The sequence below is a fragment of the Capra hircus genome, chromosome 6, assembly GCF_001704415.2.
Source record: "Capra hircus breed San Clemente chromosome 6, ASM170441v1, whole genome shotgun sequence".
Lineage (NCBI taxonomy): Eukaryota > Metazoa > Chordata > Mammalia > Artiodactyla > Bovidae > Capra > Capra hircus.
This window is the reverse complement of record NC_030813.1, coordinates 68146082-68162115: the sequence shown is the minus strand read 5'-3', so window position 1 is coordinate 68162115 and position 16034 is coordinate 68146082.

Genomic DNA, 16034 nt, shown 5'->3' with positions numbered 1-16034 from the left:
ATTGCTGGGTCATAAGGCAGTTCTATTTGCAATTTTTTAAGGAATCTCCACACTGTTCTCCATAGTGGCTGTACTAGTTTGCATTCCCACCAACAGTGTAGGAGGGTTCCCTTTTCTCCATACCCTCTCCAGCATTTATTGCTTGCAGATTTTTGGATTGCAGACATTCTGACTGGTGTGAAGTGGTACCTCATTGTACTAGAGCTAATCAGTGAATATAGTAAAGTTGCAGGATATAAAATCAACACACAGAAATCTCTTGCATTCCTATACACTAATAATGAGAAAGTAGAAAAAGAAATTAAGGAAACAATTCCATTCACCATTGCAACGAAAAGAATAAAAATACTTAGGAATATATCTACCTAAAGAAGCTAAAGACCTATATATAGAAAACTATAAAACACTGATGAAAGAAATCAAAGAGGACACTAATAGATGGAGAAATATACCATGTTCATGGATCAGAAGAATCAATATAGTGAAAATGAGTATACTACCCAAAGCAATTTACAAATTCAATGCAATCCCTGTCAAACTACCGGCGATAATTTTCACAGAACTAGAACAAATAATTTCAAGATTTGTATGGAAATACAAAAAACCTCGAATAGCCAAAGCAATCTTGAGAAAGAAGAATGGAACTGGAGGAATCAACTTGCCTGACTTCAGGCTCTACTACAAAGCCACAGTCATCAAGACAGTATGATACTGGCGCAAAGACAGAAATATAGATCAATGGAACAAAATAGAAAGCCCAGAGATAAGTCCACACACATATGGACACCTTATCTTTGACAACGGAGGCAAGAGTATACAATGGAATAAAGACAATCTCTTTAACAAGTGGTGCTGGGAAAGCTGGTCAACCACTTGTAAAAGAATGAAACTAGATCACTTTCTAACACAAAAATAAACTCAAAATGGATTAAAGATCTAAAAGTAAGACCAGAAACTATAAAACTCCTAGAGGAGAACATAGGCAAATCACTTTCTGACATAAATCACAGCAGGATCCTCTATGATCCACCTCCCAGAATTCTGGAAATAAAAGCAAAAATAAACAAATGGGATCTAATTAAAATTAAAAGCTTCTGCACAACAAAGGAAAATATAAGCAAGGTGAAAAGACAGCCTTCTGAATGGGAGAAAATAATAGCAAATGAAGCAACTGACAAACAACGAATCTCAAAAATATACAAAGTCTGACGCAGGATACAGCATGCTTGGGGCTGGTGCATGGGGATGACCCACAGAGATGTTATGGGGAGGGGGGTGGGAGGGGGGTTCATGTTTGGGAACACATGTAAGAATTAAAGATTTTAAAATTAAAAAAAAAAGTTAAAAAAAATATACAAGCAACTTACGCAGCTCAATTCCAGAGAAATAAATGACCCAATCAAAAAATGGGCCAAAGAACTAAATAGACATTTCTCCAAAGAAGACATACAGATGGCTAACAAACACATGAAAAGATGCTCAACATCACTCATGATATTTTAATTATCCTCCAATTAAAATAAAATTTTTAAATAACAAGGGTTGATAAGGTTGTGGAAACAGTGAAAACTCCTACATTGCTTAGGGGAATGTAAAATGGTGCAGCCACTTTGGAAAATAATCTGATAATTCTTCAAATGATTAAACATAGAATTACCTTAAGACATATCAATTCTACCCCTAGGGGTTTATGTATGTGTTGGCCGCTCAGTTGTGTCCAACTCTTTTCGACCCCATGGACTGTAGCCCACCAGGTTACTCTGTCCATGAAATTCTCCAGGCAAGAATACTAGTCCTAAGTCACTTCAGTCTTGTCCGACTCTTTGCAACGCAATGGCCTGTAGCCTTCCAGGCTCCTCTATCCATGGGATTCTCCAAGCAAAAACACTAGAGTGGGTTGCCATGCTCTTCTCCAGGGGATTATCCTGACCCAGGGATTGAACCCAGGTCTCCTGCATTGCAGGCAGATTCTTTTAACACTGAGCCACCAGGGAAGCCCCCTAGGTGTTTATACCCAAGAGAAATGAAGCATACATAATTTGTGGACAAATAGTAGTGTTACTCATAATAGCCCAAAATGAAAACAACCCAAATATTCAGCAACCAGTAAATGAATAAATAAGATGTGGTATAAGCACACAATAGAATGTCATCCAGCAATAAAAAGAAATGGAGTACCAACACACACTATGACTTAGATGAACGGCAAAAATGGTGGTAAGCGACTAAACAACAACAAAGTGAAAGGAGCAAGCCAATAAATAAATCACATATTATATGACTCCATTTGTATGTTCCGAATAGGCAAATTTGTAGTGATCTAGAGCAGAGGAACGGAGAAGGCACTGGTGACCCACTCCAGTACTCTTGCCTGGAATATCCCATGGACAGAAGGGCCTGGTAGGCTGCAGTCTATGGGATCACTAAGAGTCGGACACTTCACTTTCAGTGTGCGACTTCCCTTTCACTTTTCACTTTCATGCATTGGAGAAGGAAATGGCAACCCACTCTAGTGTTCTTGCCTGGAGAATCCCAGGGACGGGGGAGCCTGGTGGGCTGCCGTCTCTGGGGTCACACAGAGTTGGACACAACTGAAGTGACTTAGCAGCAGCAGCAGCAGCAGAGTAGAGGAATGATTTTTTTAGGGTTGTGGGAATGGATAGTGAAGGAAAAGGAATTAATTAGTATATAGTTTCTTTCAAGGGGGATGAAAATCTTCTAAAATTAGATGGGCGACGGTTGTACAGCTTTGTGAATATGCTAAAAACATGGCACTGCACATGTTGAATGAATGGGTGAATTATATGGAGTGTGAGTTATATCTCAATAAGTCAGCTTTTAACAGGCAATTCATTCTAGTTACATCACGTAAAAATGTTTTGACTGGATTCCAGTCATTTGGTATCAGCCATTCTTTAAAGTATGAAAGACTTCAGTGACTGAAAACATCAGACATTGCATTTTCCTTTCTCTTTGCCTAAATATGTTTCTTTTCCAGGCACCTATATGAAAAGCATTTAATTCTGTGCTGTATATACTTAGTGGTTGCTCTTCAAAATTTGTCCCTTTTCAAAGCTAAGTGCTAGGAAAAGCTTGGCTTCTACTAAGGATGCAAAGTGTTTTCTCTTCCACTCAAAGTTCAATTTTTGTCTTAGTGGTTTTTTGGTGTTTTTTTTTTTTTTCAATCTTCAATAATTTTGATCTCAGGTGACCTCAGCCAGCAACACCTTGAAGCAGGACTTGGGTTCCCAGTCAGGGATTGAGGCTGGGTCACGGTGGAAAGAGCACCAAATTTTAGCCACTAAATCAGTGGTCAGTGACAAGGGCCCTGGCCCTTCAGCTTTGCAGAAATGATTCCCCTAAAGACAGAAAGTAGTGAAACAAATTTTGTTTATTAGGAGGAAAAAGAATACAGTATATATGGATAGACACACGGGCAGACTCAGAGGAAGAGTCTGTGAGTTGTACCCTCATGGCAGTTTAAATCACTTATATGGGGCATTTCTTCCAGGTTCCCTTGAGTCAATTATTATTTATCTGGTTCACGGTCCATATTTGGTATATTTCAGGATCCTCCCATGTGTACATGCATCTCTTAGCCAAGATGGATTCTATCTCAGAGGCCTCTGGGTGGCCTGGCCTTAGTTAGCATCACACCCATTTGACCTCCAAGCAGCCTTTCTACACATGTGTGGTTGGGGAGGTCTCTTCACTTCAAGAATGAGAAATATATGGTCTGGGCAGAGCCCAGTCTCCTCTCTTATTTGTCCTGCTATTCTTATTTTAGAGTTTTGGTCCTTAGGGAGTAAATCTCCAATCACTTTACTCTGGGGGTGCCCATCTACCTCCTGTCTCAAATTCCCCCTGACAGATGTAAACCAAAAAAAACTTTATTGGGAAAATGAAGAGTGAAGGTCTGTCTTCTGTAACTTCAGGCTAGATAGAGGCTTGCAGACCCCACCTGGTTAGGGTCATGGAGCTCTCACTCTGTCTTATTAAATGGGCCCCAGTGTGACTTCTGTTGTGGTTTCAGCAGGATCTGCTGTGGGGAGTGGCTGGAGTCCCTGCATAGCACCAATGTGCAGTGATGCTCTAGAGAAAACAAACTAAATAATTAGATTAGAGAAGCAGGGGCTAAAGATCAGTAAGACTATTATAATCAGAGGTTCAGGCAAGGGTAGGATTCCGGTTGTACAAGATCAGCATATCTTTCTCTATTTCCAAAATGGAAGCTCTGAACCTGTTGGTCCCAAGTCTCCTTCTGGGAGGGTTGGGTTAGGCAAGAGATGTTAGAATTTTCTTCAGTAGGAAAATGAACAATTCTGACCCTGTACATTACTGTTTTGAGACTTGGGTCTCTAGTAGAAGACCATTTTCCATCATGAATTTGGCTAAAATTCCTTATGAGATGGATAAAGGGATCGCCATGGCCCATGATGAACTTTGCTCTGGGTAAACAAATCCAGCATTCTGTCAACCTAGTAGAGGAAGCAAGAGTTTGTGCAATGTGAACCAGAGAATTTTCTGTCCAGCCTGTAGATAAGGGAAATACACATAGAAAAGCTAAAGCAATTAGTAGCTTTGTAGTAGCACCAGTCAGGGTCATATTTAAGTCACCCAGCGTGGGCAGAAAAGTTCAGTGAATTCTGAGAGCAAGAATGTGAGCAGAGAAAACAATACTTATCTGAATTTACCAGAGCATATAAATTACTCTGTATGTGGTTTGGAGTGGAAGTGGAAGGTGCATTGGAATACCAGGAAGCAAAATGAAGATAGTAACTATGGGTACTTAGCCTAGAGTCTGTTTTAGTTTTTTTAGTACAAAGTGAAAGTAGCCTAGTCCTGTCTGACTCTTTGTGACCCCATGGACTATACAGTCCATGGAATTCTCCAGGCCAGAATACTGGAGTGGGTAGCCTTTTCCTTCTCCAGGGGATCTTCCCAACTCAGGGATCGAACCCAGGTATCCTTCATTGCAGGCAGATTCTTTACCAGCTGAGCCACAGGAGAAGCCCAGAGTCTAAAACGTGTTTATTTTATTTTTGAATAGTAGCCTCAGGTCTTCTTCCACCCATCCACCTGGAATTTAGGCTATTCTGGTCTTCCGGATCCTGGGGAGACTTAGAGGAAGTGGTGGATTCACAGGGGTGGCTGGAATGTGGTTCTTCAGGTTCCTGTAACCTATCACTAGGGACAGGTTCAATCCTGGACAGATGAACCCAGCTGATGACCCTCTGGAGTTTGACTGCTGTAAGAGTGCTCTGCAAGACTTGGTAAGGACCCTTCCATTTAGGGAGTAGCTGGTTGCCAGGGTACTCATTCTTCCAGGTCTCTGAAAGTACCCAGTCTCCACATTTTACAACAGGATAGCTGAGACTGTTAACTGGAGCGGGCTGCACTCTGTTGCCATATTCTTGTATAGTCTTCTGGACCTGGCCCAGATTTATAATATGCTTAAGATGAGCCTGGGTTTCTGGGTCAGTTAGCATGTCTGGAGTAAGGAATGACCTTCCGTATGTCATTTCAAAAGGGCTTAGCTTAGTAATTGTTTTAGGGGCTGTCCTGACCCTTAAGATGACTATTGGAAGCAGGCGATACCCTGACTCTGACATTTCCTGACAGAGTTTTTACCCAAATTTTCATTAGAGTATGATTATCCTGTTCCACTTTTCCTGAGGACTGAGGGCTCCTGAATGAATCGAGGTGGTATTTAATTCCTAAAACCTGCAAAAGCTGTTGCATGACCTTTGCTACCAACGAAGCTCCTTTGGTCACTCTGAAGGTGACAGGGCAATCTGAATCTAGGAATAATTTCCTTTAATGGTGAATTAGTCACTTCAGCTGCCTTCTCTGTTCTAGTGGGTAAGGCCTCTATCTATCTAGTAAAGGTATCTATGTTGCGCTTAGTCACTCAGTCGTGTCCAACTCTTGCAGCCCCATAGACTGTAGCCTGCCAGGCTCTTATGTCCATGGGATTCTCCAGGCAAGAATACTGGAGTGGGTTGCCACTTCCTTCTCCAGGGGATCTTCCCAACCCAGGAATCTAACCCAGGTCTTCTGCATTGCAGGCATACTTTTTACAGACTGAGCTATGAAGGAAACCCCCCAACGTATCTATAAAGACTAATAAGTAGTTGAAGCCTTGGAAAGAGAGCATCTGAGTGAAATCTATTTGCCAGTCTTCTCCTGGGTACTTCCCATATCACGAGACAAGACTAGCAAGAGGAAGAGGCTTATTGCTTCCTGGATTATGGGTGGCTCAAAGGGCACAGGCTTGAGTAACTCTTTTGTCTCCAGGAGCCCTTTCCCTGTAAAAAGTTGGGAAATAATCATAGACATTGTATCTCTCCCCAGATGGAGTCATGTGGCCCTTTAATAATTTTCCACTGGTCAAAGAGAGATGAGCAATTTCTGATCTATGTGCCACCAGCCATCTCTTTCCTTAGTTTTCCCTCTGTCTCGTGCCCAATTCTCTTTAGAATCCGAGTACCTGGGTATAACTAAGTTAGAAGGGGTAAGGGATGGAATTAGAGACATTTTGCTGATGGGCATCAGGGTTATTGTCTTTGCTTCCAAATCTGCCCTGCTGTTTCCTTAGGAAATTTGAGAATTTCTTTTGGTGCCTGTGGAAGTGAGTGACTGCCACCTATGTTGGTTTTTGAACAGCTTCTATGAGATGTAAAATCTCAGGCCCATATTTTGTAGAGGAGTTTCCTGCAATTAGAAGTCCTCTCTCTTCCCAGATAGATGCGAGGCATGTAAAACAAGGAAGACATATTCTGGATCTGTGTGTGTATTTGCAATCTTTCCTTCTCCTAAGATTCAGGCTCAAGTTAGAGCTATTAGTTCAGGCTTTTGGGCTGAGGTGTCAGGTAGCACAGGTTTTGCTGCTATGACGCTATGAGCACTCACAATAGCAATACCCTGCCCTCTTGACTCTATCTCTAACAAAACTATTGCCTTCCGTAAACCATTTTTCCTCAGGGTTTTCTATGGCCTGGTCTGTGAGGTCAGAACTACAGGCATAGATCTGGCCAAGGGTTTCAAGGCAAGAATGTGTTAACTCTGGGCTTTCATCAGGCATAAAGGTGGCAGAGTTTAAAGTGTGGCAAGTTTTGAGGATTAACTCTGGGGAGTCAAGGAGCAAAGCCTGGTACTTGATAGAGTAGCCTCCAGTGACCAACAGTGGCCTTTTATCTTAGAATTCCTTTTACTTGATGAGGGGTCTGGAATTTCAGCAGCTGTCCAAAGGTAAGCTTATTAGCTCCTTCTACCAATAAAGCAGTAGTAGCTACTGCCTGGAGGGAACATCCATACATGACTAGCGGAAAAACTGTAGCTTTGACTAGATGGACCTTTGTTGGCAAAGTAATGTCTCTGCTTTTTAATATGCTGTCTAGGTTGGTCATAGCTTTTCTTCCAAGGAGCAAGCGTCTTTTAATTTCATGGCTTCAGTTACCATCTGCAGTGAGTTTGGAGCCCAAGAAAATAAAGTGGTCCCTTTAAGTCCCCTCCTGGCCAATCATAACGTATTAACCCAAATTCCTAGGACACTACTAGACTCCTTACCCTTACTCTAGTAGTGTCCTCACGGATTTGGGTTAGTATGTTATGACTGGCCAGGAGGGGACGTAAAGGGGCCACTGCTGTCAGGCCTTGGACCACCCTATATTCCCCCTTTGGCTTGACAATTGGAAGAATAAGAGTGTTGCACAGAGACTGGCAGGGCACCAAGAGGCCAAGCTTTAGAATTTTATCCACGAGAGGTTGTAAACCCTTCTTCACTTCCGACTTTATAGGATATTGTCCCTTGTTAGTATAGGCAGTTTCTGGCCTAAGGCTAATCCTTAGAGGTTGGGCATTTATGGCCCTTCCAGGGAGTCCTTTGTCCCATACTGAAAAGTCTACTGCCTGTAGGATATAGCTGGGAATAGAATTGCTATTATGGCTGGTCTGTCTTAGAGTCAAAATAAAGGGCTTCTCAATGGGCTCCTAACAGACCCCAAGGGAGCTCAGAAGGTCCCTCCCAAGGATAGGGGTAGGACACTGAGGTATAGCTAGCAAGCCGTGTGAAATCAACCATTGCTCCAACTGGCCAGTGAGGGGCCCAGTGAAATAATGGGTGCAAAGCTTTCCACTGGCAACAGTCACAGCGCAGCTTTTGGAGGAGAGAGGTCCAACATGAGAAATTAAGACAGAGTCAATGGTTCCCATACCAATTAAGAAATCGATTTTCTGTCACGCCAAGGATTACCCAAGGCTCCTTGATGGAGACTGACTTCTCACTGGTGGGTGGGGGGTACCCACCAGAATCCCCAGGCCACCTCAGTCATCTGGCATGGGCATCTCAGGAGCAGGAGCCCCCTTCTCCTACAGGACTGAGGGCAGTCCCTCTTCCAATGAACTCTTTGTTTGCAAGTTGGGCATGATCTGGGGGCGCTTTCTGGCAATCCAGGCCCAGTGGCCAGTTGACTTGCGTTTGTAATGTTGCTCCTTGTTGGTCTTACCTCCAGATGGATAGTTGGACTTTCTCAGACCTGTTGGGTTGGCCTGAGGTCACAGGCATGTCTGACAGCAATGGCTGTCAGTTATACATGAGCCCTGGCATGTCTTTTCTCACACTGGGTCCTCTCTACTCCTGAGCTTGGTCTTTATTATTAAATACCCAAAGGCCACATCTAGGAGTGGGGCATGGGCGTTTGTGAGCCAAACTGCAACTTCAGGAGTTTACGTCTAATATTAGGGGCAGACTGGCTATGCTGTCCCAGCGGGGACTGACCTTCAGAGTTGAAGGGATCTTTACTGGTATGTTTCCTAAAAGTCTCCATAAGCTGCCCGTGAAGAAGGGCTGGATTTCCCTTTTCTGCCTGGGTTACTCCTTAACTTTTTCCCTAGTTAAATGACTTTTTGATATACTTTCTCATCCCTTCTAATTGGATCATGTGCTTCTAGGAATTATAATTCCAAGAAGGTTCCTGATTTGAGACTGCATCTCCACTCATAGTGTTGTGTTCAGGTTGATTTCCAGCAAGCTGGTCAGCACGCCCCTGAGCTACAATCCAGACTTTCTGTTCTCCTCAGGAGTATAGCAGGTAGATAGAACTCCTTGCACATCCTTTCAAGTTAAATCATAGACCAGAATGAGGGCATGAAACCCTTCAACAAATTTACTAGGGTCTTCAGAAAATCTACCCAGTTCCTGTTGGCACTGGGCTAACTCGGTTAAAGAGAAGGGCACAAGTATTCTGATTGTTCCTTCACCATTTGCCACTTCCCTAAGACAGTACAATTTCTCTGGTCCTGGGTGATAGGAAGCTCCACTGCATGTTACCCCAGAAGGACTAGTTTCTGTTTCTTGAGGTAACAGAGGGTAAGGAGAGACACAGGGAGATGGAGTTTGAGGGACATAGGGAGGTGGAGTTTGGAATCGGTCAGAGGAGCCAGGAGAAGTAGGTGGCTCTGGAGAGGCAGGAATACTGTCAGGGGCAGGAAGAGCTCGGTTGCCCTGCTGAGAGACAGGAGAGCTTAGAAGGGGATCATTTAAAATGTCGGGAGAGTCTTCTGGTTGTCCAGGTTTTAAATGGCAAGAGCTGTATAGGGTGGGATTTTGGTAAAGGAGCACGAAGTCCTGAACATAGGGAATCTCACTCCACTTTCCCATCCTGTAGCATTAAAGATCCAGTTGCAGAATGGCATTATACTTTAAAAACTCATATTCAGATCATTTTTCTCTGTTCCCCAAATTATACAAAGGCCAGGCACTGCTGTAGTAGAACTGAAGTTTCTCTCTTCTTAATCCTTTGGTTTCAAAGAATTTCTAATTCTTAAGGATACAGTCCAGAGGTGTTTCTTCTGGCTTAGAAGGGAATTCTCCCATGTAGTACTCTGCAACTAATAACAAGAGAGCACTTCTAAAATGGAATCCTAGGAACACTGACCAGGAAACCTGAAAGATTTTAGGGTGTCCCCCAAATTCCCTTCAAACCTGATTGGGTTTCAAACATCCTCTATATGCCAGCTGATTTCTGATCAGACGTCTTACACCCTCCTTCTGGCCTTGCACTAGGTGCCTGCCCCAGCACAGCCAGAGAAGTGTTTTTGAACCAGTCCAGGTATGTTTCCAGGACTTTCCTGAAGAGGGATCCCTTATCTGTAGAGCTTATGTCCTCCAGTTTATGCTGGAGTGTATTTCTTGAGACTGAGCATCCACAAAGTTTATAATTTGGGCTTCTGGTTAGTTGCCAGCCCAATAGGTTGTCTATAGCAACATCGAGGCTGCCAAGGCTTGGAGTGAAGGGGATCCGATAGATGCAAAGAGGAACCCTTGGAAAACTTGGAGCTAGGCATATGAGAAACATGCTTGCTAGCCCCAAACCAAAGGATGGGCTTGGACACATGAAACACAGCAAAAGCAAGACTTTTAATGACTGTCTTGTAAGATCGGATGTCTGGTGAGCAGGCATACCCAGGACAGTTACAGCAAGCAATTTATTCTCTAGCACCCAAGTCCCTCCCCCAGTTCCTCACTGGCTGAGTACTATGGGGTGAACAGTCTTCCAAGATGTTGCCTAAGTTTATTCCCTTCCTCCTTGTGGGCTGGCCCCTCACTGACATCTTGTTTTCCTCTTTCCCATGCAGTTATTCTTGTTCTTGTGTTTTGAATTCACCAATAGAATGAGCCTGCCCGAAACCCTAGGTATCCCATCTTCCCTTTGTTTGCCCAGACTTTCCAGTTTTGTAACTCCTACGGTTGCTACAACAGCAATGTCATTATTCTAGCTAGTTATTAATAGTTCCTCATTCTTAAGTTAGCATTTATTCTTGAAAATGGACCATTAAACATGAATGTTTCTTACGGGCACTAGGGAAGATGGCATGGGGTTCAAGGCTTGAGGGCCAGGTCAGGAGGCAGAGAAATTCTCATAGTAGGTTTCTGGGCATAGAGTGAGGTGAGAGATTAGACAGCAGAAGAACCCAAAATGCCCCCTACATTATAAGGTGGATTCTTAACCACTGGATCACCAGGGAAGCCCAAGGCCAAACATTTTGATTTGCCCAGTTCACAGTCCATAACTGGCATATCTCAGGATCCTCCCATGTGTGTGCACACATCTCTTAGCCAAGAGGGATTCTACCTCAATGGACTGTGGGTAGCCTTGTATTAGCATTATTCCCCTTTGACCGCTAAGGAGCCTTCTGCACATGTGAGGTCAGGCAGGTCTCCTGACTTCAAGAATGAGAAATATGTTGTCTGGGCAGAGCCCAGCCTCCTCCTTTAATTGTCTTGTTATCCTTATGGTAGAAAGTGAAGAGGAACTAACAAACCTCCTGATGAAAGTGAAAGAAGAGAGTGAAAAAGTTGGCTTAAATCTCAACATTCAGAAAACGAAGATCATGGCATCCGGTCCCATCACTTCATGGGAAATAGATAGGGAAACTGTGGAAACAGTGTCAGACTTTATTTTGGGGGGCTTCAAAGTCACTACAGATGACGATTGCAGCCATGAAATTAAAAGACACTTACTCCTTGGAAGGAAAGTTATGACCAACCTAGATAGCGTATTAAAAAGCAGAGACATTACCTTGCCAACAAAGGTCCCTCTAGTCAAGGCTATGGTTTTTCTAGTAGTCATGTATGGATGTGAGAGTTGGACTGTGAAGAAGGCTGAGCACCGAAGAATTGATGCTTTTGAAGTGTGGTGTTGGAGAAGACTCTTGAGAGTCCCTTGAACTGCAAGGAGATCCAACCAGTCCATTCTAAAGGAGATCAGTCCTGGGTGTTCATTGGAAGGACTGATGCTAAAGCTGAAACTCCAATACTTTGGCCACCTCATGCAAAGTGTTGACTCATTGGAAAAGACTCTGATGCTGGGAGGGATTGGGGGCAGGAGAAGGGGACGACAGAGGATGAGATGGCTGGATGGCATCACCAACTCCATGAACATGTGTTTGAGTGAACTCTGGGAGTTGGTGATGGACAGGAAGGCCTGGCGTGCTGTGATTCATGGGGTCGCAAAGAGTGGGACGTGACTGAGTGACTGAACTGAACTGAACTGATTCTTGTCTTGGAGTTTTGGGTGAATCTCCAACAGATTTACCCGCTCCCTACCATGGCGGGGTGGGGGTAGGGTTGGTCACTGCTAACTATAAAGGAGTCTGGAAAATGCTCTCTAGCTATGAGCACAGAAAGGAAGGAAACTAAGTTTTGGTGAGCAGCCATCCACTTCTGCTGTAAAAACCTACCTTATACATCCTGTGGGCCTTGTGCTAAGCTGTTTGGCAATTACACCAATTACCTCTCTATCCTGAGATCATTGTCTTTGCTAGGTTTTCTCTGGGGGTTCCCTTATAGCTCAGTTGGTAAAGAATCTGCCAGCAATGCAGTAGATCCCAGTTCAATCCCTGAGTCAGGAAGATCCCCTGGAGAAGGGAAAGGCTGTCCACTCCAGTATTCTGGCCTGGAGAATTCCATGGACTGTATAGTCCATGGGGTCGCAAAGAGTCAGACAAGACTGAGCAACTTTCACTTCACTTATACAGATTTTCTCTCATTCTGACTTTTTTTCCAACTGCAGAAACAAGAAATGAACTTAGGATGCAAAGGGCAATGTCATCAGAGGTTTTTTTTCCCCTCCCTTTTTTATAAAGGGGTAATGTTTTAGTTTATAATAATTATTATGATTTATCATTTTGTCCCTTGGTGGTACATGGCAAGAAATTCTATGATTCCAGATCCTTCACTTTGTACCTTGTAAGTTTGAAGTATATTGTCCCTATAGTCAGTTAACTATGAAGTTGCTTTTATTTCCCAAATATCTTAAGTCAAATAGAATGCTCATATGAATTTGTAATTACCTTGTTCTTCATTGAATGTCATTGCTATTTAAGTAGTTATGGCATATTTTTTTACTCACCACGTATACGATATGAGTTACTTATATAACTGATAACAGCGTCATCCAGTTTGCCCTGTTCTGTGACTGCATCCATTATATGTCAATTCATTGCTGCTACCTCAGTTTTTGTGTTTACAATCTGCTTGGTTTAAATTTCATTTCAAAGGCCATGGCCTTTTCATTTTTGTCGGAGTCTGTTCTAGGACCTCAAATGGCCATTTGCATTCTTACTCTGAATGGAAATGAATGAAGCCCATTATGGCACTGCCCACTGCTTCCTTCTGCCTCCCCTATTTCTTGCAGCATGAGCACATCAAGTTCAGTTAGAACATGTTGGGACTATTTTTCTTTTTATCAGAAGACAAGAATCTCTACTAAGAGATAGTACTTTTATGGTATAATAAAGATGTTCTGATCTAGCAAAAAACAGAAGCGTTTTTCTTTGAAGAGGTGAAATAAAGAGAAACCATCCATGTTACTTCAGGCTCTCAATTATGCTCATTAATTTTTTCAAGAAAAGATTATTCTCTGACTTTAGAATAAGCTCACTTTCTGTTTTACATTGACAAGTGTTTATTTCTCCCTTGGATCATGTGTCCACAGTGGGTTGACTGCCCCTATGCTCCATCATCGTGCATCTGGGACTCAAGCTTAGGAGCAGCGCCTACCTGCAGCTCTCCTGGAAGGACCACATCACCTTCACCTACACTGGCCAAGCCAGTCTCAATGGGGCAGAGTCTGCTCGAGGAGGTGGAAAGTGTTTTTGGATAATAATGCAGTCTATTACAATTCTCTTTAAAAAAAAAAAAAAGAAGAAGAAGATACATATAGTTCAGTTAGTTGTTTAATTTTAGTTAGTCTTTGATTAGTAGTTATATATCTTTGTTTCCCTGCTTTTTTTAACCGAATACATTATGAATATTTTCTCATGTTGATAAAGTGTCTTATGCACAGTAACTATTAACAGCTGGTTAGTACTCCACAGCATGGTTATATCTAATTTACTTAACATTCCTCTTTTGATATTTAAGTGGCTTTGCTTAGGGTAACATTCAGATGGCCAGACTCAATACCTAGAAATCATGAACAACTTTTTTTTTCATACAGTCTATTCAAAAGAGAAAGAGGTTATTAGGAGGTTGGGATTAACACACATATACTACTATATATAAAATAGATATGAAATAGGTCCTTGTTGGATACTCAGTTTTTTAGAATAACCTATAAGGGAAAAGAATCTGACAAAGAATATATATAGATAGATACATACATACATAGGCGAAAAAGAAAAGTTGCTCAGTCATGTCCAACTCTTTGCAACCCCATGGACTGTAGACTGCCAGGCTCCTCTGTCCATGGAATTCTCCAGGCAAGAATACTGGAGTGGATGGCTGGCCCCTTATCCAGGGGATCTTCCCAACCCAGGGATCCAACCCAGGTCTCCCTCATTGCAAGCAGATTCTTTACTGTCTGAGCTACCAGGGAATCCCAAGAATACTGGAATGGGTAGCCTATCCCTTCTCCAGTATATCTTCCCTACTCGGGGATCAAACCGGAGTCCCCTGCATCACAGGCAGATTCTTTATCAGCTGAACTACCAGGGATATATGCATATATATCACTGAATCACTGTGCTGTATATATGCATATATATATATGTATGTATACATATATATATGTATGTATACTTGAAACTTGTACAGCTTTGTAAATCAACTATACTTCAATTAAAAAATAAAATTAGAAAAAATAGATATCAAAAGAGAGAGGTTACTTGTCTTTGATAAATGGAAAAAGTAATGAACTTCTCTAAGAAGGTGGTGGGTTTCGGCTGTTTTAGCCAAGTCTCAAGGCACCGGGTTTTGCTTGCAATTATGGACATGAGTTTGGGTAAACTCCGAGAGTTGATGATGGACCGGATGGCCTGGTATGCTGCGATTCATGGGATTGCAAAGAGTCGAACATGAATGAGCAACTGAACTGAACTGAACTGAACTGATCAGACTTTAGACTTTCTATGAGGAAATGGAGGAGTACCCTTTGCCTTTCTCCACAGACAAGTGTCTTTTCTTGAATGGAAGCTCCCTATGGCAGAGAAAGTTAACTATCTACCAAACGTCCCTGCTGGTCCTCCCTGTCACGCAGCAGAGTTGCTACTGGAAAGGAGCTGCCAGCCACGGGCTATGTTTCTCAGCTCCCCTGCCATCTTCATGAAATCATGAGTGACTAGTTGTCACCAGTAGAAGGTGACCACATGATATGTGTCACTGCCAGACAAGGAGTTTAGAAAGTGTTATTTCTCCTGTCTCTCCCTTTCTGCTTGTGATAAGGAGGCCTGAGGGAAAGGCTGAACCACCAGAAGAAGGGAGCCTACATCCCTGAATCACTGCAAAGAGGAAAGCCAGCCCTTTGACTGGGTCACGGGTCTCAGGCTGCTCTGTGTGACTGAACCATACTTGTGTTGGGGCTTATTCATTATTGAACTAGCACTGCCCTAACCAAGACATCCCATCCAGTGCTTTCCTCACAGGCTAAGGGGTATACAAATTAAAGGGTATACATCATACAGATGTAAAGAACAGACTTTGGGACTCTGTGGGAGAAGGTGAGGGTGGAATGATTTGAGAGAATAGCACTGAAACATGTATATTATCATATGTGAAACAGATCACCAGTCCAGGCTCGATGCGTGAGACAGGGTGCTCAGGGCTGGTGCACTGGGATGACCCTGAGGGATGGGATGGGGAGGGAGGTGGGAGGGGGGTTCACGATGGGGAACACATGTTCACCCATGGCTGATTCATGTGAATGTATCGCAAAAACCACCACAATATCGTAAAGGAATTAGCCTCCAATTAAAGTAAATTAAAAATAATAATAAAGGGAATACCTTTCAGCAGTCATCCTGCGTTCCAGGAAACAAACTCACTCAGAAGGACAATGCAGATAGTCCGGCAGGCCCAAGGCAGAGTCTCCTCTTAACCAAGGACCCTGACCAGTTTTTGTGAAAACCTTATATACCCTAAGTGTACTTGCTCAAATCCACCTCCCCAGATTCCTTGAAACTAGTCTGGACAAGGCAAAAGAGAGATACGATCAAAGTTAACCCATGATTCATGTGTCACAAGACTAGATAAG